We start from the raw sequence: 22,806 nt of genomic DNA, 5'->3' as shown, positions 1-22,806 counted from the left end.
TTGGTGACGACACTTACTGTGGTGAGCATTGGGTCATCTACAGATTTGTCAAATCGCTATTCTGTACACCTGAAACTAACATAACATTACATGTTCATTATACTTGAATAAAAAAATAAAAGTTAGTTCTCTTTTTTTAATGTTTATTCATTTTTGAGAGGAAGAGTGAAACTGAGTGGGAGTGGAAGAGGGGCGCAGAGAGAAGAAGACACAGAATTTGAAGCAGGCTCCAGGCTCTGAGCTGTTAGCATAGAGCCCAAGATGTAGCCCTAACCCATGAACTGTGAGATCATGACCTGAGTTGAAGTCAGATCCTTAACTGACTGAGCCACCCAGGCGCCCCAAAAGTTATTTCTATTTTAAGTGACATGAAATGTTAGATGAATTATAGTAAAACATTTTAAAATATATTCAAAGTTAAGAAACTTCTCATTGCTAGAAATAAAGAACTTAAAACCAGACCAATGAGGAAACACGATGTGTCTCCTTTCCTTCATGTGGGTATCAGAACCTCTTGTGTGTCTAACAAGCTAAGGGTCATGCTTTGTGGACACAGGAATTAGCCACAGGCCCAGTGCAAAGTGCTGTTTCTTAGCTCTTTACATAAAGTCATGAACCGAGAAGGGCTTACCCATTACTGAAAAGGCGATTACAAAATCCTTACCGCTGCACTAAAGGACTTGGCATGGAAGCCAGCTATGACAGGCAGTGGGTGGGGTAAGGGAGCTGAGAAATCTGAAACCCAACCCTTCAGTGCATAAGGCTAGGAAATCCCAGTTGGGGAAATTAACACAAAACGATTTCAGTACTGGCAGAACATGGAGCTCATGCAGAGACAACCACGAAACTATACCACAGAGATAGCTTCACATGAGGCATGCAGGACTTTCATAGAAACAGTTTCTTCAAAAGAGGAGTTTACAAACTTACAACAAAAGATACTGCCTCAAAGTATAACCATAAATGCAATACACTGGAGAATTTATGCCATAGAAACAACAAATAATAGAAACTGTGGAAGAATCCTAAATATGTATGTTTAAAAGTAGTCAAGTAGGTAACAACTATAACAGAAATCTAAAGCAAGAATAAGATAAAGTGAAAAATGAACACACAGACTTCAGTTAATTGGAATGAAAAGGGAAATCTTGGAATGAAAATATGGAAACCAATATTAAGAAAAGCAACTCAAATTTCTGTTTAAAGCTTACAGGGTACAGCAGAAGGAATTAGTGAATTGAAAGACAGATTTGTAGAAATCATTTTGGATGCAACACAGAAGGATCAAGAGATAGAAAATAGTAAAGGGAAGTTAATAAAGAAGGACAGTGGGAGATGTTCCAACATACATCTTAATTCCAGAAGAAGAAACAGAATATGTGTGAGAAGCAATGTACGAAAACATAAACATTTTTAGGTGGAACCCTGAAGCACTCATAAAGTCCTAAGGAGAATTAATTTTTTTTTTTAAGTGTAAAACCAGCACAGGTGACAGGGACCTTCTGGGTTCTTGTACACATGATCGCTGGTGTTTGAAGAGTTTGATGCAGGAAAAGAAAATGAATTTGTCTTGTCACAGTGTTTCAGACAAAATTGCCCCTTTCTTAAAAAAAAACACTCTTATAAAACTTGGCATGCAACAATCTTCAAAATATGAATTATTGGTCTTTATTCCTAAGTATTTACTATAATGCTCTAGTTCACACATCATCCTCCCAATGGAGGAGGATGCCCTGGGGCTCCCATGGGGTAGTTTGACCCAGAAAGCCATTCTTGGCTTTTTCACTTTTTGCTGGAAGGCTTCCTCCATTTCATACAGAAATCACCTAATATATAACCATATTAAACTGTAATTCTCTGATAAGCAGTTGAATACACGATGTGCATCTTTTTACATTTCATTGATGATATTCATGATATATTTTGTATATGTCCATCATTTAAAATTTTTTAATGTTTATTTATTTTTGAGAGAGAGTAGAGAGACAGAGGATGAGTGGGGGAGGGGCAGAGAGAGAGAGAGGGAGGCACAGAATCTGAAGCAGGTTCCAGGATCTGAGCTGTCAGCACAGAACCCAATGCGGGGCTCGAACCCACTAACAGGGAGATCACGACCAGAGCCAAGTCAGATGCTTAACCAACTGAGCCACCCAGGTGCCCCCCATCATTTTAAAATTGTACCAGCCTTCTGGTAACAAATGACAGTCTCCAAGAAAAAGCTGAATATCATATTTGATGAAATTCCTAAAGATCTCAACTTTCAGTAGATGCAAAACAGGGAATTGCTCCTCCGAATCCATTTCAGATTATTTCACTCCCATTAGACCCTTATCAAAGCAGTGCTAATATTCTTTTAGATGGAGTCGTTTGACAGGATAAAGCACTACTGCTTTTTAATTATCAGGGTGCAAATAAAGACTCTTTTAATGAAAAGATTTTTCCCAGTGGAAGTAACGGATAAACAGCTCAGCAATTTCTTTAACGTTTCCTAAATTGTCTAAATATAAAAAATTTCAACTCCATTATCTCAGAGGTAACTGAATGAGGCTGAGTGAAAACCAGATAGCTTCTAAAAATCTTTATACTCTATTGTCGACCATAGAGACACAAATTGCCCTTCTTTATCTCAACATATTTCTTACTTGCCAGAGTGCAGCATTTCTTTGCCTTTTAACATTTAAGATGTATTTATTCATTTCAAAGCCCAGAAATCCTGATTGATTTTTACTCCTATCTTATTCACACAATGGTTTACTCTACAAGAGCAGTCTCAAAAGTGATGTATTCATAACAGAGGCTGCCTGGGTGGCTTAGTCAGTTGAACACCTGGCTTTGGCACAGGTCATGATCTCCTAGTTCGTGAGTTTGAGACCTGCATCAGGCTCTGCTGTTGGTACAGAGTCCACTTCGGGTCCTCTATCCCCACTCTTTCTGCCCTTCCCCCACTTGTGCGCTCTTTCTCTCTATCTCTCTCTCCCTCTCTTTCTCTCTCTCTCAGAAATAAAAATAAAAACATTAAAAAGTGATGTATAAACAACTGACGTGGATATACAAAATGATGCTTGAAGTGCAAAATGCAAATATCAGGATTTTATTTATATTTAGTTTTATTTAAAAAAAATTAACAGTAGCACGTTTCGTAGGACACGGGCCCGTCATATAGCCCAGAAGACAGCATGGACAGTAGCAGTGCCACAAGTACAGATCCAGTCATTTATAAATATCCATCTAACTATAACGAAAAAGCTCTAAATACATATTTTGGGCTTTCTTGCTTATTAGCAAAGCACAAAAGTCATTAAATCTTTGAGGAACATCTTTCTGCTGTGGCAAAAATTACCAAAACAATATGAATAAATCAATATGCTGATAAATCAATGTGCATTCCACTCTTAGCACATACCGTTTGAAGATACAGAGAAAGACTGTTAACGACGTAAAGAAACAGATGTTTCTACTATGCTTGGCTTATTGTATTTGCTAGATTCTCTTTCCATAACAAAATACACACAAAACTACAATTTGTGAGCCTTTCAAGGACAGATGTACTGCAGAGGATATTTTCTCGAATCTGCGTGTCATCCTTGCATGGGGGCCATGCTAACCTTCTTTGTATTGTTCTAGTTTTAGTATATACATTGAGCACAGAGGATATTTTCTCAATAGTGAATGTGTTATATCAGTATAATTTGCGGAACAACAAAATTTAATATTGCAAATTAATTTAATATAGGAATTTAATATATAGTGTTATATCCACTATAATTTGTCCAACAACAAAAAACCGCCATATAAATTAACCCCTGCTATAGTCAGCACTTTGGTGTTCTAAGAAGTCTACGAGGTCAAAGAAATAACCAAACGGCTGCAATTCAACCGCTGCATCCTTGGAGAGCAAGCCATTGCAATCAATAAAGGAAGCCAAAAGTGCGCAAAGCACTATAATCTCATCAGGTTAAGCTTGTGTGTTTGTCTTTTTGTCGGTTTTCAAGGGGATCTTTAAATAAAAAAATATCTTTATACTAGACGTAATGAAATGTGTACTGACTGAGAAAATCCTTCCACAGAGAGGTTTCCTTGTCATCATGTGACAAAGCCCATATCAGAGTCACAGAACTTCAAAACAGCTGACATATATTTTACCTGTGCTTCCCTTCCATGAACAGAGAGGCTGTTGTGATGCAGATATTGAAAACAAACACATGTAACCTGTCTTTCATAGGTAAAGGTGACATTTTCATAAAAAATAGGGAAGTAGCTGTATAATGAAAGGAAACAACTCTAGGGAGAACGTTTGAAATGGATATTTAAAAAATTTTTAATGCTTATTTTTTTGAGAGAGAGAGAGAGAGAGAGAGAGAGACTGTGTGAACGAGGGAGGGGCAGAGAGAGAGACAATCTGAAGCAGGTTCCAGGCTCCCAGCTGTCAGCACAGAGCCCGACCTGGGGCACGAACTCACAGACCATGAGATCATGACCTGAGCCCAAGCTGCATGAGACAAAGTTCCACTGAGGCACCCCTGAAATGGATATTTGAAGTTATTTACCTCATTATTTCTTTTGCTGAAAATAATGAGCATCAGATTTTAAAAAAAAAAGCCATCTACACTTTAAAAACCTGTTAATGAAGTTTTGAAAGGTTTGAATTCATTTGTTAAAAAATTGTAATGCAACATTTCTTCCAATTAACTTGCAAGAACAATTGATTTGCATCTAGGAGATGGAAATTTACTACAAGAAGTGTTTTAAAATGACAAAATTTCACAAAAACATAACAAAATGAAAAAGAAAATTCTGAGTGGAAGCTATTGATTTAGTAAACACAACCAGTATATATCAATTCTCTTTGCACTTACAGTTTCTTTCTTCAGCACCATTTTTAGCTATGAAAGCCTATGGAATGATTTTAATCACTTCATAATTTAATTTTTTTAATGCTTGCTTATTTTTGAGAGGAGGGGAGAGGCAGAGAGAGAGGGAGACACAGAATCGGAAGCAGGCTTGAGGCTCTGGGCTGTCAGCACAGAACCTGATGCAGGGCTCAAACTGAGAGACCCTGAGATCATGACCTGGGTTGAAGTCTGACACATAACCCGCCAAGCCACCCAGGAGCCCCTAATCATTTAAATTTTAAATAAACTAAACCAAAGGATCACTTGTGTATATCACGATGAGTTAAACCAATTTTTTAATAGTTAAAGCTATTCATTAACATTGCCTTCAAAATACTGGTTTGGGCACTATTCATAAAATCCATTTTTTAAAAATTAATGTTTATTCCATATTTATGTTTGAAATGCATTTTGATGTTTTTAAAACATATAAACTGGTCTTTGTATATAATATATCAATAGTCATACATTCACAGTAAAACCTCAAAAATATTTCCTGATAAAGGTGAAATTCAAAAAAGTTGGCAATGACTTCTGACTTTCCTTACCCACCAGGACTCTGCTGCAAGTTCATTTTTGGACATTCATGCTCCTGACCAGCAGATAGCAATGTTGGAAGTGTGGCTGCATTTTTCCTCTGGGCAGAACGGAAATCTTACCTCACACAACAGGAAAACTCTGCTGGTTTTAGAAATGCCAGACTGGAGTCTGTTCCCTGGGCAAACAGACAAACAAACAAAAAAACAGGGTAGGGCCTATTTTCATTGGGCAAAGATGGCAAGCTTGCAGTGCATTTTTGCATTCATTTTTATTAAACGGGTTTTCAAGAAGAACGGAAGTTTCATTGGGCTGCAAGAGATGCTGAGGGAAAGGGAACACTAAAACACCTTGGCATGAGGGGAGCTTGGGCGATAGACGAGTATGTGCCGTTGAGCAAGAGACACCTGGTTTCCAATCCTCTTAGACCCTGTGTTCCATACCTGAGACAACCAAGCTGTAAAGTATGCATCATTATGGCCCATTCACAGGGTTATCATCAGGATTACACAGAAGGACACAAAGTATCAGTCATTCCAAAGCCCTTTGCACACTGAATTTACGAAACTAAAAGCACCATCAAAATAAAGATCGATGAAGAAAGGGTTTTTTTGAACCAAGGGCACTTCAAGAATGAAAATGAATTACTTCAATAAGAATGTATTCAGTACCTGGGCATCTCTATCTCCCTCTCTGTATCTCTCTTTCTCATCTACCTATCGATGTATACACACAGCCTTTCACCAATATAATCCACACGGAATACACAACACATATTTAAAGTGTACAATCTGCTGACTTTGGAAAGTATGCATACACTCACAAAACCATCACTACAGTAAAATTAATGAGTGTGTCTTCACCCTCGAGAACTTCCTCGCGCCCGTGTGTAATACCTTCTTCCTGTCCCCTTGGTATCACCAGACAACCATTGATTCGCCTTTTGTCACTCTAGATTGTTTACTGTTTTTAGTATTTTGTATAAGTGGAATACACAATGTGTACCCTTTTTTTGTCTGGCTTGTTTTGCTCAGTGTGGCTGTTTTGAGTTTCACGCATGCTGTTGCTTGTTCTTTTCCGTTCGGAGCAGTGTTCAGCCGGATGGTTACAGGGTCATTTGTTTACCCCTGGTGTTCATTTGGATTGTTTCCAAATTGGGGCTATTACAATAAAGCTATTATGAACAGATTTATTCAAGTATTTGTGTGGATGCTTTCACGTTGTTTAGAACAAAATGGATTGGTGTTAAATGGCTGGGTCAGATGGTAGGTATATGTTTATCTTTTTAAGAAACTATGCATTGTTTTCCAAAGTGGCTGTACCATTTTCCATTCATGAGTGAGGCCTGCTCATGTTCAAGTTTTAGACATTGTAGATTTTTGATTTTAGACATTGTCACTTTAATTTCTTTGTATTTCTCTACTGATTACCGATGTTGAGCAGATTTTTATAGACTTTTATTTGCTATTGATGTATCTTCTTGGGTGAAGTGTCTATTCATATCTTCCATAAGTGCTTTCTTGGGTTGTTGGATTTCTTATTGTGAGCTTTATGTGTTCTTAATATATTCCAGTACAAATCCTTTATCATATATGAGCTTTACAAATCTTGCGTCTGTGACTTTCTTTTTTCATCCACTTAATAGTGTCTTTCCAAAAATAATAGTTTTTAATTTTGATGATGCATGATTTATTGGCTTTTTTTTAAAGAATTATGATTTGGACATTGTATCTAAGAAACCTGGGCCAAACCTATGGTCACAATGATTTTCCTCCTATGTTTTCCACCAGATATTTTTATGGCTTTAGGATTTATATTTAAAGTTATGATCCATTTTGAGTCAGTTTTTATATCTTATGTAATGGATGAATTGAAGGTTTGTTTCCTATTTGGCATATGAATATCCAATTTTTCCAGAATTATTTGTTGAAAAGACTAACTTTTCCCCATAGAAATATCTTGTACCTTGTTGAAATCAATTGAGTGCATATGTGTGGGTCTATTTCTGGACTCTCCATTCTGTTCCAATGACCTATTTGTCTATCTTCACAAAAATGGCACATTGTCTTGATTATCACAGCATTATAATAAGTCTTGGAATCCAATATTGTAAGTCCTCCAACTTTATCCTTTTTAAATTTGTCTGGCTATCCTAGCTCTTTGCATTTCTGTATGAATTTTAGAATCAGCTTCTAGAAGGGCATTATACAAATATCGTTCTAATATTTTGATTGTGATTGAATTGAATCTACAGACAGCTTTGAGGGGGACTGACATTTTATTTTTCTTAATTAAATAGTTTATTACCAAATTGGTTTCCATATAACACCCAGTGCTCTTCCCCACAAGTGCCCCTCTCCATGACCATCACCCCCCTTCCCCTTACTCCCTCCCTCTTCAGACTTCAATTTGTTTTCAGTATTCAAGAGTCTCTCATGATTTGCCTCACTCCCTCTCCCTAACTTCCCCCACCTTTCTTGGTCCCATGGTCTCCTGTTAGGTTTCTCCTGTTAGACCTATGAGTGAAAACATATGGTATCTGTCCTTCTCTGCCTGACTTATTTCACTTAGCATGACTCCCTCTAGGTCCATCACTTTGCTACAAATGGCCAGATTTCATTCTCATCACCATGTAGTATTCCATTGTGTATGTGTGTGTGTGTGTGTGTGTGTGTGTGTGTGTGTGTGTATGTATATATCACATTTTCTTTATCCATTCATCAGTTGGTGGACATTTAGGCTCTTTCCATGTTTTGGCTATTGTTGACTGTGCTGCTATAAACATTGGGGTACATGTGCTCCTATGCATCAGCACTTCCGTATCCCTTGGGTAAATCCCTAGCAGTGCTATTGCTGGGTCATAGGAGAGTTCTATTGATAGTTTTATGAGGAAACTCTACACTGTTTTCCAGAGTGGCTGCACCAGTTTACATTCCCACCAACAGTGTAGGAGGGTGCCCATCTCTCCACATCTATAGTCTCTTGATTTGTTCATTTTAGCCACTCTGACTAGTGAGAGGTGGTATCTTAGTGTGGTTTTTATTTGTATTTCCCTGATGATGAGTGATGCTGAGCATCATTTCATGTGCTTGTGGGCCATCTGGATGTCCTCTTTGGAGAAGTGTCTGTTCATGTCTTCTGTGCATTTCTTCACTGGATTATTCATTTTTCAGGTGTGGAGTTTGGTGAGTTCCTTGTAGATTTTGTATACTAGCCCTTTATCTGATATGTCATTTGCCACTATCTTTTCCCACCCTTTCAGTTGCCTGTTAGTTTTTTTTCATTGTTTCCTTTGTGGGGCAGAAGCTTTTTATCTTGATGAGGTCTCAATAGTTCATTTTTGTTCTTGATTCACTCGCTTTTGGGGATGTGTCAAGTAGGAAATTGCTGCGATTAAGGTCAAGGAGGCTATTTCCTGCTTTCTCCTCGAGGGTTTTGATGGTTTCCTGTCTCACATTCAATCCTTCATCCATTTTGAGTTTATTTTTGTGTATGGTGTCAGAAAGTGGTCTAGTTTCATTCTTCTGCATGTTGCTGTCCAGTTCTCCCAACACCACCTGCTAAAGAGGCTGTCTTTTTTCCATCAGATACTCTTTCCTGCTTTGTCAAAAATTAATTGGCCATACATTTGAGGGTCCACTTCTGGGTTCTCTATTCTATTCCACTGGTCTGTGTCTGTTTTTGTGCCAATACCATACTGTCTTGATTATGGCAGCTTTGTACTAGAGGCTAGGGACTGACATTTTAATACTAAATCTTGGGATCCAAAAACACAATACATCTCTCTTTTTATTTAAGACTGCATTCATTTCTCTCAATATTTAAAATAGGTTTTGCTATAAAGAGCTTACACATCTTTTATCATATTCATGCCTAAGTATTTCACAATTTTTTAAAAAAGTTTTGACGTTTATCCATTTTTGAGAAACAAAGAGAGACAGAGCATGAGCAGGGTAGGGGCAGAGAGAAAGGGAGTCATAGAATCTGAAGTAGCCTCCAGGCTCCAAGCTGTTGGCACAGAGCATGACATAGGGCTTGAGGACACTAACCATGATGTCATGACCTGAGCTTAAGTCTGATGCTTAACCAGCTGAGCCACCCAGGCACCCCTTCATATTTTAATGCTTCTATAAATCGTGTATTTTAAGCTTCTAATTTCTGATTGTTTGTGGCGAATGTATATGGAAACACAATTGACTTTTGAATATTCATCTTGTATAATGGAAAATTACTAAATTTATTTTTGGCTTTAGTAGATTTTTTGTAGACTCCATTCTGTTTTCTACATTGAGGATTATGAAGTTGGTGACAAAAGCTAATTTTGTTTCTTCAAATCTAATATGAATGTCTTTCACTTCTTTTACTTGACTTATTGGCTTGAACCACCAGTGCAATGTTGTGTAAAAGAAATGAGAGCAGACATCTTTAAAAAGAAATATCAGCAGCAGTCTTTTTGCCCATAAGTATGATGTTAGATATAGATTTTTCTTAAGCTGTCCATTATAAAATGGAGGAATTTCCCTTCTATTATTAACTTGGTGAGATTGTGAATTCTAACAACTGCTTTCTCTGAATCTACTGAGTTCTTGGTGTGTGTGTGTGTGTGTGTGTGTGTGTGTGTGTGTGTGTGAGTGTCATTGATTTTCAAATGTTAAACTAGCCTTGCATTTATGGGATAAACTTCCCTTAATTATAATGTATCATCTCTCTCTTTTAAATATTATTGGATTTGATTTACCTAACTTTTGTTAAGAATATTTGCATCTTTTGAAATATTGTGCTTTAATCTTCTTGCAATGCATTTTTCTGGCCTGTATATCAAAATACTTCAGGCTCCATAGAATGAGTTAGAAAATTATTTCCTCTTTACTTTTCTAGCAGAAGGTGTATATAATTCGCATTATTTCTTCCTTAAATGTTTGGTAGGGTTCATCATCAAAGACTCTTGGTCTGGGATTTTCTTTATGTAAAAGGTTTTAACTTAAATTTAAAATTATTAAATAGACACAGAGATATTTGTAGTATATATTTATTTTTCAGCAAGCCTTGGCAGTTCATATCTTTTAAGAAATTTATCCATTTTATATAAGTTGTAGAATATATTGACATAAACTTGTGCATTTGATTCCTTCTCATCTATCAAATATCTGTAAAACCTGTATGATGTCACTTCTCTCATTCATGTTATTGGTGACTCTCATATTTTTTGTTTTTTCATTTGCCTGATTATTTTGACTACAGGTTTATCAATTTTATGGATCTAAAAGAGCCAGATTTTCATTTCATTGATTTTCTCTGTCTGTTTTTTATTTCATTGGTTTCTACTGTTATTTTTATTATTTCCTTTTTCCACTTACTTTGGGTTTCCTTTGCTCTTTCCTTACTACTTTCTTAAGATGGAAACAAGGTTATTTGAGAGATTTTTTTTTAAATATAGGCATTCTATAAATTTCCTACTGAGTAATGTAGCATTGCAATATATTGAAATCCTGTGTTTTAATTTTCATTTCATTCCATTCCAAATGCTCCAATTCTTACTTTATATTTGGGGGAGGGTTGCTATCTTTCTATTACTATTTCTTTTTTTCTTTTTCTGTACAAAAAGGTGCTTTTATTATAGCAGGCACATGATCTGCCCTCTAAAGGGCCACACTGAGATTGTGACAAGTGACTGATTATATTTTAGTTAGTGAAGGTGATGGATAGTGAGTGTAAGTCTTTAAAGAATTTGTACATGTAAAAAGCAACATCTTCAGGACTTTGGAGGGCTAGCTATTGTTAAGATAAAATTGCTTTTAGTCTTTAATGAAACATCAATTATAAGGCAGTCCTGAGTTCCCTGAAAAATGTCATAGTCTGCATGTCTTAGGAAATATCAATGGGCTGCAAGTTGGAAGGAGACTTAATTTTAGTCAAGATACTTTATATGACTTGAATCCTTTAACTTCATTAAGACTTTCTTATGACCCAAATATGACCAAATATGACCTATCATAGTAAATATCATTACCTGTACACTTGAAAAGAACATATATTCTGTCATTGTTGAGTGGAATGTTCTTTAAATATCAGTTAGGTCAAGTAGGTTGACAATGTTGTTTAAGTCTCCTATATCTTTGCTGATTTTATGTCTACTGATTCTATCAATTATTGAAAGAGGGATATAGAAGTCTCTGAGTATCATTGTGAATATATAATTATTTCTATTTGCAATTCTCCCAGATACTGCTTGATAGATTTTAAAACTCTTGTATTAGATGTATAAACACATAAGATTGTGAAGTCTTCTTGATGAATTGACTCCTTTATTGTTATGAAATGAACTTTTTTTTCTTGAAATGGGCTTATCACAGGTCATGTCATTTTCTCCAAAATCTACTTTGATTTTAATACATGACTTCCAGGGGTGAATTCTTTCAACATTTGTATGTCTAAAAGGTTCTTATTTTACCTTCATTATTGAGAGAGCTTGTTTCTGGGTATAGAATTCCAGGTTATTGTTTTTTTTCTTTCTCTACTTTAAAGATCTTGCTCCGATGTCTTCGAGTTTGAATTGTTTCTGATGAGAAATCTACTGTCATGCTTGGTTTTTCCTCTGTACATAGTTTAATACACCTCCCACCCCTCTAGCTGCATTTAAGATTTTATCTTTATCATTGCTTCTGAGCAATGGGAGTATGATAAAAACCCTAGTGACTTTATCCATATCTTTTGTTTTGGGATTTGGTGTGGGCTCTTTTGTCAGGGTTTTGGGGTTTTTTTTTCTGTTTGTTTATTTGTTTTGTCTTTACCTGTTTTTTTTTAGCTTCATGTACCTGTGGGGTTATAGTTTTCATCAAATATGTAAGTTTCCAGCCATTTTTTCCAATTACTTTTGCTACTTCTACTTTTTCAATTACTTTTTTGAGAATTCCAATTACATGTATATTATTCTACCTGAGGTTGTTCATCTTATTTGCTTTATTTTAGATAGCTTCTACTTCTGTTTCTTCAAGTTTACTAATCTTTTCCTCAGTAAAGCTGAATCTTTATTGATTATAATTCATTCTCATCATCCATGGATTCTATATTTGCAAATTCATTAGTTACTAAAATTTATTTATAACCTCAAAATCAATTCTCATTGCACTTTCATGATCATTCTTGGATATAAGCAAACACCAAAAAAATTTAGTTTAGCAATGCACCTATTTATTACTGAGGTGGAATGATCCAAAACTCTGCCTTCTTATTTCAGCTCTCATACTGTAAACACATTTTAGTCCCATTTCACTTAATGCCACACTTCTTACATTTTCCCACTTTTTGGTGGTGATCCCACTATTCAAAATGCCCCCAAGAATCATACTGAAATGCTGTCAGTACAAAATGGTTGTGATGTGCCTTACCGAGAAAATCTGTGAAAGATGAGCTTCATTCAGGCATGACATATGGTGCTGTTGGCCTTGAATTCAATGTGATTGGTTGATGAAAACTTTATGGCCAGAGTCTCATAGGAACCTAATTGCATGCTTTCTCTAGGAAAAATTGATAAGTATTTACTAATTCCATGTTTATAACAACCATATAGATCCTAACTACCAAAATAATAAAAATCCCAACTGTATTCTTCATCTTAGGCATAATTTCATCTATTTGAAGTTTCCAACTCTAAACTTTGACTTGAGAATTTTTTATATCTTCCATTTCTTTATTTAATATGTTTCATCTTCCTCTTAGCTTCCTGAACATATGTGATACAGTTATAATAACAGCCTTTATATTTTTTCATCTAATTCTATCATCTGTGTCTTTTCTGGGTCAGTTACTAATGATTCTTATCTTCTTCACATACAGGTTGCATCTTCCTGCTTCTTTGCATATCAGGAACATTTTTATTAGATATAAGACATTGTGAATTTTATCTTTCTGGGTGGCTGATATATATATATATGTATGTATATCCTTGAACTCTATTCTGGGATGCAGTTAAGTTACAAATATATTAGCCAGTTTGATCCTTCATGGTCTTGCTTTAAAGCTTTGCATAGCACAGCTTAAAAGCTTTAAAAAAAAAAAAACCCTGAAGAGATCAAACTGTTTCCAAGTAACTCAATGTACTCAGAATATTCAGAATAATAATAATTTTCATCAAGGGTTAGTGTCCATTTACTTAAGGTTCTGAGCTAAACATTGTAAAGAACACAATAATCCTTGCTTTTTGTGGCTTTTGATAAAAGATTCATTTTGCAACATCACTATACAAATTTAGATTATTGAAAGTTGAACACTAAACTAGCCTAATCCCTTGTTTTACAAATAAGGAAAGTGACTCATAAAAGTTAAATGACACTTCCAAGGTACCATAGCTGGTTATTGGCAGTGTTGGGAAGGAATCCTGGAACTAATTTCCAATGCTATTTTTCCTTCTACGTAAATGCAATTTTCACTTTGATTGTGTCTGTGTTATATATTAGTGCTTTGCACATCTACCTAGTTAAACTGCCAAGTACATATGTCGGGGTCTCAACATAATACAGACAGAAATAAGAGTTTACAGAGCTAAAAGAATTTCATTAGAGGGTCTAATAAAAAGAACATTCACAGAGATGTGTACAAAGCCAAGAAAACCAATAAGATGTGGTGACTGCTGTTGTGGGAATCTCACAGCACCTCTAGAGCTATGGGGTAAGACAAAAGTACAGACCTCTACAGCAAGAGCTATAGCCATAGAAGAAAAGCCCACCATAGAAGAGAAGCCCATCTACATCTGTAGATGTAGAAGAACACAGCCACTTCCTGTCCAGGATAGAACAGGAGCACAAACACCCACCCTCTTTCTCCTCTCAATCTTTAATCTTCCATGGGGATTTCTCACTGGCCAAACCTAAAAGAAGCCAGAGGGAAAAGGAGTCCATAGAGGCCAGCCTCCTGGGGCAGAAAAAAAAGAAAATTAGACAATAAGTCTGAAGGAGAAAGTGTCTTAGCCTGAAGCCCGGGGTCTGCTCGTCCACCCGTCCGCTTCCACCCCGGGCTGGGGCGGCCCTTGCAGGTGCCGCTAGCTCTCCAGGTCTAGGCGCGCTGTTCCCGGCTTTGAGCGCGCATCTGTCGCGGGTCCTTCACCTGAGGGAGGGAGAGAAAAACAGGGCAGGAGGGAGAGACGCAGAGAGTGAAGACAGCACACACGGATTCCGATCAAGCTTCTCTTCTTTATTCCTCCTCTTCCTTTATTCCTCTCCAGAAAACATTGTCTCTTAAATAGCAATTTGGGGTGGGGAACTGACCTGGGTTGGTTGCCAGGTAAACAGAGTCAAATGCATATCAAAAGAAGCACCCAGACTTGCCTCTGCAAATGCTGGGGAGGGGGAGCTAGCGCTGAATAATCCAAAATGCGGTTTTGATCTTTTGTGCACCTTGGCCACTCTACGTCTGGCCCAGCATGACAGATGCCAAAATTATTTTGACCAGGAAATGGCAGTCTCCAGCCTCCAGATGCAAATCTTGTTTACTGGTTCACTCTCCGGAGAGTGATAATCCTTGCCTGAGGCCGCCAGGAAACGTGGCGGCTCCCAACAAGAAAGGAGTAGAAATATTATACTTTTTTTTTTTACATAAGCACATAAAGAAATCTGTGGCCACAGAAATGTCAAGGATATTGAAAATGCCAATCAATCAATTGAGGACAGTCAAAACCATTTTGGAAACCACCTCTACTCTGAATGGTTTCTTAAGTCCTTTACCATAATTTTTCTTTTCCATTACTTAAGTACAAAAGAAATGTCTATATTCATAATTGTTCATTAAGAAGCTAGAGCTAATGAAGTAAAATAACAACAGGGTTCAATAGGTATTTATACTCCCAAGAGACTTAACATTTTTTCACATTCACCAAGAGGATCTTTTAATTTATTAAAGAGTGCTTTTCTTAATAGAAGTAAAAATCGATTCACAGGGTCATCATTGAACACTCAGAACAGCTTACCTAGGTTTTGTCATTCAAATTTTAAAACGCCACTGGTTTATTTGTTTGAAATCTCAGGTTTAGGAAATGTAATCTGCACAGAGGTACAGAGAGTAAATCTATGTACTGTCTTTCAGATCCTAGGGAACTCTCACATTTTATCTCATATATGAATTGTTTTATTCCACCTTTGACATGGTATACTCTGATCAAAAATAATTTGTGGCAGAAAGAAGGCCACAGGTTGGGAGGATTTACTTTCTTCTCTGTTCTCAGACACACTTAAACCTTAATCCAGGGTCCTAGCTGCCTCATTTGACAGAGCATGTGACTCTTGCTTGATCCTGGAGCCATGAGTTCAAGCCCCGTATTGGGTATAGAGCCCACTTAAAATAAAACCTGGAAAACTTCATGTCAATCCTTTACAGTTTCAGATTGCAGAGTAATACACTCAAGGTTTTCAAAATAAAATTGTTGCAGAAGCATTACACAAACATCTCCTGTGTTAATTGCTTATCCCTTGGAGGCTTTTTAAATGGCTAGCTCATGCATTATGCTGGCAGTAGAAAGATGGTTCATTTATAAAGTTCATATAAATGATGCATTGAGAAAGATTTTTTTGTTCTGGTTGATAAAAGTTAATCAAATGCAAGACGGCATAGAGCAATTCAGCATAAATCTTCCACAGAGCACTGCTTATGCCTCCCATCTTTCAGGTAGAGAGAACATGTATATGACTATTTTCTAAACTGTCCCAATAAATCTTTGATTAAGAGGATCATATCAAGGTCTCTGACTAATGACTTGTTTTTCAGAACACTTCTAGTAAGTATATTATAAATGACATATCAACTCTTCAATAGCCTGAAAACAAAGATATTTAAACTTAAATGAGAACCACAAATGAGTCAATGGTGGAAAGGAATTACCTCAAATGCAGTTTTCTCTTGATACCAAAGAACCTGCCATAAGGCAAAAAGATAGAAATATAGCAAGTTCAGGGTCTACGATGCTTTCAAACTACTAGATTTCCATTGCTTTCAGACCTTGGTTAAATAACAGATTTATTAGTGATAATTCCTATAAGATCAGTGGCAAAACTATTACTATTACTTTCAGGTATTCTCTAAAGTCTGAGACTAAGCACTAATTTCAAAAGTAACTTTCTCTTCCTCAATTTATAATCATCCAAAGAAATTTGAAGCCCTTTGCATAGAAGTAGCTTAATAAAGGAGAGGAAATGACTACTGTTTGAGGGCGGTAATATCTACCTCTATAGATCAGTCTGTGCCTCAGACAAGTGGGCTTTGGCCATACTTTTGTGCCCAACCACATGATATCAAATTATTCATGTCTTAAAAATTGCTTAATTGGTAATTTAACATAATGTGTGCCCTTTCACATATGACCATATGAATTGAACTAAGTCCATGATGTTGAGAGAGAAATTTTGATACCTACTTCTTAGCATTTTTATTTTTTATTTTTGGACTAAAACTTATATGACTACTGCTTGTCACAATGCCTCGCAATCAAGACCTATGTGTCCACTTCCCTTTCCTCCCCTCCACTATTCTTATGCTGGGTCCAAACATTTCAAGTGTGTGTGTGTGTGTATGTGTGTGTGTGTGTGTGTGTGTAGTATAGTGGCTACCACTTATCAAAGGTTTTCTGTGTGCTTAAGATTTATTTCTCATCTGCTATATTGAAGCCATACAACATGTATTTGGGTTGGGTACGATTTAGAGGGCTTAAGGAATCTAACTGAGGTCACACTATCTGTAAGTGACTGATCTGGAATCTGAACTTAGTATGGTCAAAATTCGAAACCCATGTTCTTTTCATCGCTTATTTTTTATTAAATTGCTAAAGGTAGTAGGTGTTAAGATTTCTGATTCTGGATATAACAAAGTGAAGCAAATAAAGATTTTCACCAAAAGACTTAGGGAAATCAATCAAATGCCTATTTTAAAAACCTAAAAATATCAGAAACATGATAATATTCCCTTAGATTTATTTTTCCCCTTAATTTTGATGGAAATAGACTATGTGCAATTACAAATCCTAAATGGTGGATTCAAACAAGATGGTCCCAGGGGCATCTGGGTGGCTCAGTCAGTTAACCATCTGGCTTTGCTCAGGTCATGATCTTGCGTTCTGTGGGTTCAAGCTCCAGGTTGGGCTCTGTGCTGCAGCTTGGAGCCTGGAGCCTGCTTCAGATTCTGTGTCTTCCCCTCTCCCTACCCTTACCCCATTTGCACTCTAGCTCGTCTCTTCTCCTCCTCCCAAAAACAAGTAAACATTAAAAAACAAAAACAAAAACAAATACCCCAAGATGATCCCAACATGCAATTCTAGATGGCAAAAGATTTTCTTATCCAAGGCACAGTCCCACTTTACCATTGCAATTGTTTGTTTCATCTTTAAGAAAAAAAATAACAAAATATTGAATCTTCTCAGCAATTGTACTTTGTTTTTAAGCCACTTTTCTTTCTTTTCCTTGCATGTAATTTGTTCAATTAAAAACACAGTGCCTGCATTTTGAGGACTAACTAAAAACAGAAGGAGCTAAAGAGTCATGATAATAAAATGAAATACCCTTATGTTTATACTGCACGTTTTGACTGCAGAAATAAAAGCAAATACCATTACTTACCTACCGTATTTTCTGTTTATCTTTAAAAAGCTGGATAACATTTCTTTGATTTTCTCTCTCTCATTGCATTTAATTAAAATGTGATCTTTTCTAAATTGACTGAATCACTTGGCTCTGCTGTGTGTATTTCAGGCTCCATGCATAAATTCTTGACCAGATTTCCATTTGGGGAGGATTAACCATTTTGCAATCTAATTTCCTTCCAGCAGAATGCGTCTGGTCCTTTGTCAATATTCATGGGAGAAAAATTGAGATCTCCAAAGGTCTAGTACTTTCCATACAAATGAACTCTCAGGTTAATCTTCTTGATTACTTTCTCCTCCCCACTCCCACTGCCTCTACCAGGAGAGTTTACATATGGGCAGTTTCTCCTCAGATGGATAAGGATTGCATACTATCATCTCCAATGAATCCATCCTTTGTCACAAATAGTGTATGCCAGATTTCATCAGACAAATTCACATCTCTCGGCCAGAATTGTAGTTCAAGGGATTTTTCTGTTGGACAAGAATCTGGGCTAGTGATTTAAAATTTCAATCTCATCTCTTTCAGGTGCTATAACTATTAGTATTGGAAAACTTTTAGAGATCATTTAGGTCAATGCCCTCATTTTTTAAACAATAACACTAAAAGTCCAGATAGGCATAATTAAAATGTCATAAATGATTTAATGGCAAAACATGGATCACTGTCCTTACAACACATGTCTAATAATTTCTCTACATGACAGTGCTGCCACATACACATGACTTTTCTCATTTAAAAATTATATTCACTTTTAATCCACTGAGGTAAGTTAACTGAACAACTACTCCTGTATTTCATCTATACTAAAACACATTTTTCTCCTTTTTAAAACCTCTAAAATAGTAATGTGTTAGAAGCAATGATATCTTCATGCTGCTGGCAGCCTGGTGTCCATAAAGATCTAAATGTCACCACCTATTCATATTCAAACTTTGTTGATATTCTGGTGACATAACTGGAAAATAACAATCCCTTGACATTTTTCTTGAAAAAGTTCCAGAGACTCCTTTTGTGGTTCAGTTGGTTAAGCGTCCGACTCTTGGTTTCATCTCAGGTCATGATCTCATGGATCCATGAGTTTGAGCCCCACATCCCTGCTTGGGATTCTCAATCTCTCTCTCTCTCTCTCTCTCAAAATAAATAAAACTTAAAAAAATAGGAAAAGCTCTATAAGAATTTTTGAGGAATTAATATTAATATAAGGCTTAGTCATTGAGTTTTATTGGCTTTCTCTGGTAATATCAAGAAATATATAGCATCAAAACTTGCAAGATGGGTTTGTGCAGCTTGAAAGAAAATCTTCCAAACAACAGTGAAGTGCTCTTTAAAGAACTGCTACATCAACATTGTTCTCAAAAGCACAGAGAACTACATGGTGGGAAAGCACCTGTGGAACTTTAGGAATATCTTAACTAAACATATTTAGACTATATATTCCATTTTATATATGTATGAGGGTGCTGTATAACCAAATCAATTAAATTAATTTAAAAATTGTTTTTAATAAATTTAAAATAAAAATGTATTTAAAAATTTATTTAACATTCATTTATTTTTGAGAGAGAGAGAAATAGACAGACAGAGTGTGAGTCAGAGAGGGTCAGAGAGAGAGAGGGAGACACAGAATCTGTAGCAGGCTTCAGGCTCTGAGCTGTCAGCACAGAGCCTGACACAGGGCTTGAACTCATGAACTGTGAGATCATGACCTTAGCTGAAGTAGAATGGCCCACAGATTGAACCACCCAAGATGCCCCTAAAATAGAAATTTAAATCAATTTTCATGTTTTCCTTTTTTTTAAGTGATAAGTAGAATAATGATGTATCTTACAATTAATGGCAATTGGATTTAATTTTACATATATATATATTTGCTTTTATGTTGAGTAGTTTATTGACTAGAGAAAAGATATAAGTAATATTCTCCATCTTAAAGAACCTCCTAATCAAGAAAGATAAATCCAACCTAAGAAACATTCAAAAAACCAAAACAGAATATACCAAGATATAAATTTTGTAATAGAGATCTGGTATGTGTTATTCAGCATAGTTCATTTTGAGGACTGCTGTCCTAATGCTAGAAATAAGTTATCAGCTTGTATTGGTTTTCCATAGGGTAAGGGAATATTGGAGGAGAAAAAAAATCTCCTTGCCAATTGGGTCAACCAAATTGGCCAAGGGATGATGGATTGAACAGGATTGCTGTATGCCATTGTGCAATTCATATGGTGCACAAAGGTTCCTAGCTGAGGGATGGAGGGAGTGGGGGCTGAAATCTAACCCTTACCAGTTTATCCAGCCAAGCATCCCAGCAGGGAAATGAAATACTTTGAGGAAAGCTGTGCCTTTATGCAACTGATCCATCTTAAAAGGGCACCTTTTTGCAATTCCCACAAAAGTGTGCTGGTGGAGGCCAAGGATGACACAAGTTACTGCCAATCACCTTCTCATTCATCAGGGGGAAGCACTGCAAAGGTGGGTAGAACCTGATCAATGACTTGACTACAGAAAGATGCACTGCATGTTTATAGGATAATAAAAAGGTTCTGGGTGCCTATGTGGCTCAGTCAATTGAGTGTCTGACTTTGGCTCAGGTCATGATCTCACAGTTTGTGGGTTTGAGCCTCATGTCAGGCTCTGTGCTGAGACCTAGCTCAGAGCCTGAAGCCTGTCTTCAGATTCTGTGTTTCCCTCTTTCTCTGACCCTTCCCTGCTCATGTTGTGTGTGTGTGTCTCTCTCTCAAAAATAAATAAAAAACATTAAAAAATGTTTTTAAAGGTTCTTATTGGGGAATAGAAAGGACTAAGATTGGATAAGAAAATAGGGTTAGATTATGGAGGGTTTTGAAGACCAAGTCCCTGAGAAAACTAGGTAAATGTTTGAAATTAGGAGCTCTAATTCATTACTAGGAATAATTATTTGTCCTGTAAATTAAGTGTCCTGTGAATTTTGTCTGATCAAATCTGGAACAGCCATAGTAATCTGGGGATGGATACATGAGAGAAAAAAGTAGGTAATTCTTATCTTTTTGAGCCACCTCTAGTGGATAATAGGAAGCATTTTAGATTTTGAGTGTGGGAATTATACTGGTTACAGGAAAAGGGTATCACAGCAAGGGGGTGGGAAATAGTGAAGGAAAGGGAAAACTGGATTTGGAAGATAAGCAAAGATGTAGTTCCTTTTTTTTTTTTTTTTTTTTTGACAAAGAGTGTGTACCCACATGGGGGGGGGGGCAGACCAGAAGATAAAGACCTGAGCCAAAACCAAAAGTTGGACACTTAACCAACTGAGCACCCCAATAAGGATGTAGTTCCGAACTGAACCTATGACCAAGGTACAGGCAGCATCAGCTGAAGAGAAAGGATAAGGATATGTAATGATTCTCATGTGCCTATTCTGAGTGACTAAAAAATCATAGTATCACTGATAAAGAAATGAGAGAAATCAGACAGGTTACTGAGAAATTATGAAAGACTATTTACTAAAATAGAAAAGCTTCATGAGTAAGAGTTTCAAAGTTCTATGAAAAAAATCCTTCAATCTCTAGCTGATTAATTCTTAAAATAGACAAACAAAAAAAATATTATTTTTTACAAAAGAAACCAAGAAACTCAGGATGGCCAGAGGAAGTGTTGCTGATTGGCCTAAACAGAATAACCATTTCATAAATGTTAAAGAAATGAGAAATAAAAATGTAAACCATTGGCTCACTCTATCTTCCGTTCTTTATGCCAAAGCCTTGATTGTAGATCTATTTTTCTCTCAAAGAAAAATACTGTAATCTCATCGTATGTTGAATATGAATCTAGTAGAGTAAAACCTTGGTTTGCGAGCATACATATTCCATTCTAGAAACATTGCTTGTAATCCAAAGCACTTGTATATCAAAGTGAATTTCCCCATAAGAAATAATGGAAACTCAGATCATTTATTCTACAACCCAAAAGTAGTCATATAAAAATTATTATAATACTGTAATACAATACTAAATAATAAAGAAAATACAAAATATAAAGAAAAATAAACAAACCAACCTGCACTTACTTTTGAAAACCTTCGTGGCAGGTGTGAGGGAGACAAGAAAGAAGAGGGTTCCTGTGTAGGATGATGTTGGCTATCACTAATGGAATCACTGTTACTTATTGGTTCAACAGAATCTTTTTCTTTTTGTGCAACTTTAACAAGGAACCTATGCAATTCCACCTGCTTTTTCCTCCTTTTGAGGATATTGTTAAAATGTGATATTGAATTGCTCTTCCACAGATTTATCACTCACACTGCTATAGCCTTATTCAAGTGGTGTTTTTCTACAAAATTTTGAACTGTTTCCCACATTTTACACATCTACATAATCTCATTCGAAGTAAGGGATTCCTCTGTCCTTTTCTTCTCTTCCTCTTCAGATGAGATGCCAACATAGCCTTCTTATAAAAATCTTGCAATTTTGGTTGCTTGCATACCTTGGTCATACTTCTTGATGATTTCCTTCTTAATTCCACCATAATCATCTCCTTCTTCTTACTTCTTTTCTTTTCTTTCTATGTTGATTTATTTTGAGAGAGAGCAACAGAGTGCGAGTGGGGAAGGGGCAGAGAGAGGGTGAGTCACAGAATCAAAAGCAGGTTCCAGGCTCTAAGCTGTCAGCACAGAGCCAAAGGTGGGTGCTCAAACTCACGAACTGCGAGAACATGACCTGAGCCAAAGTCAGACACGCTGACTGAGCCACCCAGGCGCCCTGTCTTTTCAATCTTTTTCT

The 22,806-nt window shown here is 36.4% G+C and overlaps 1 non-coding gene across 1 annotated transcript; it reads right to left on the bottom strand.

Moving 5' to 3' along the window:
* Positions 1–3,547: 3,547 nt before the first annotated feature.
* LOC115303469 lies at positions 3,548–3,655 on the bottom strand. Its single transcript, XR_003914075.1, has one exon. It is a non-coding gene; the product is annotated as a U6 spliceosomal RNA (small nuclear RNA).
* Positions 3,656–22,806: the final 19,151 nt, after the last annotated feature.

This window comes from Suricata suricatta, chromosome 1 (genome assembly GCF_006229205.1).
Source record: "Suricata suricatta isolate VVHF042 chromosome 1, meerkat_22Aug2017_6uvM2_HiC, whole genome shotgun sequence".
Taxonomy (NCBI): domain Eukaryota; kingdom Metazoa; phylum Chordata; class Mammalia; order Carnivora; family Herpestidae; genus Suricata; species Suricata suricatta.
The sequence above is the reverse complement of the archived record's forward strand: the minus strand, read 5'-3'. Positions and strand labels throughout refer to the sequence as shown.